General features: G+C 39.5%; 1 long non-coding RNA gene across 1 annotated transcript; it reads left to right on the plus strand.

The window, feature by feature from the left end:
* Positions 1 to 82: 82 nt before the first annotated feature.
* Positions 83 to 883, plus strand: LOC111663823 (uncharacterized). The gene is made up of 3 exons (XR_002761411.2): positions 83 to 174; positions 331 to 409; positions 854 to 883. It is a non-coding gene; the product is annotated as an uncharacterized LOC111663823 (long non-coding RNA).
* The last annotated feature ends 36 nt before the right edge of the window (positions 884 to 919 follow it).

A 919-nucleotide genomic window follows, 5' to 3' on the forward strand; every position in this document is an offset into this window, starting at 1 on the left:
ACTTGGATACAGAGAGATCTATAAGTTTTTCTCTTCAATTAGGAGGAAAATTCTGTCTTACAATTTTCGGATTTTAAACATTGAACTGTTTTTTTTTACATAGATTCAACAAACTCAAGTGAAAACATCTACACGATGATGAACCCTATCGGTCCCGGTGGAAATAGACCTAATGTGAGTAACATTGTTTTGTTTCTTTTTGAATCACAATAAATAGTTTCAGTGTTTCTACATTTCATTCAGAATTTGTTTCTAATTTCTAATTCATTACCAAGCATGAAAAGAACAAGATACATGATCTTTATAAATGCTCCTGTTAATTTTCTTTAGTTCCCAATGGGGCCGGGTCCTGACGGGCCAATGGGTGGAATGGGTGCTATGGAGCAGCATCATATGAACGGATCACTAGGTGAGTGGATAAAGATAAGCTAAAGAAGCTCACAGTGTATGTAGGCACTTGGTATAAGCTCCTCAGAATATTCAGTGAAACCTGTTACTTTCTATGAACAGAGGCATTAAGAAGTAAGACTCTGCCCTCTTATGGCTGGTGGAGGAAGTGTTCTCTCTCCTCTCAGTATTGATCAAAGCTGAAACAGATTAGTGGGGCAGTGAGTAGGCCAATTGATCCTGTAGATGGGTGAGACGCGGGCAGTGAAGCCGGCGGAGTTGGTTCTCATCTGTATCTGAAACAAATAGCTTAATTAAAGACCATTAACTGTGAGAGATCCGGGTGTTTTGTGCTCACGCTGGATATCCTGAAGTGTTGTTAAATTATTAGCAGGCTGCTGAGGATTAGTTAACTGTTACATTACAATCATTCAAGTTTCTCTTCTCTTTTTATTTCTAATCACAGGCTCTGGTGACATGGATGGGTTGCCAAAGGTAAGACTGACTGACTGACTGACTGACTGACTGACTG

The sequence above is a fragment of the Seriola lalandi genome, unplaced genomic scaffold, assembly GCF_002814215.2.
Source record: "Seriola lalandi dorsalis isolate HSWRI2012SDOR001 ecotype SW California unplaced genomic scaffold, Sedor1 jcf7180002001184, whole genome shotgun sequence".
NCBI lineage: Eukaryota > Metazoa > Chordata > Actinopteri > Carangiformes > Carangidae > Seriola > Seriola lalandi.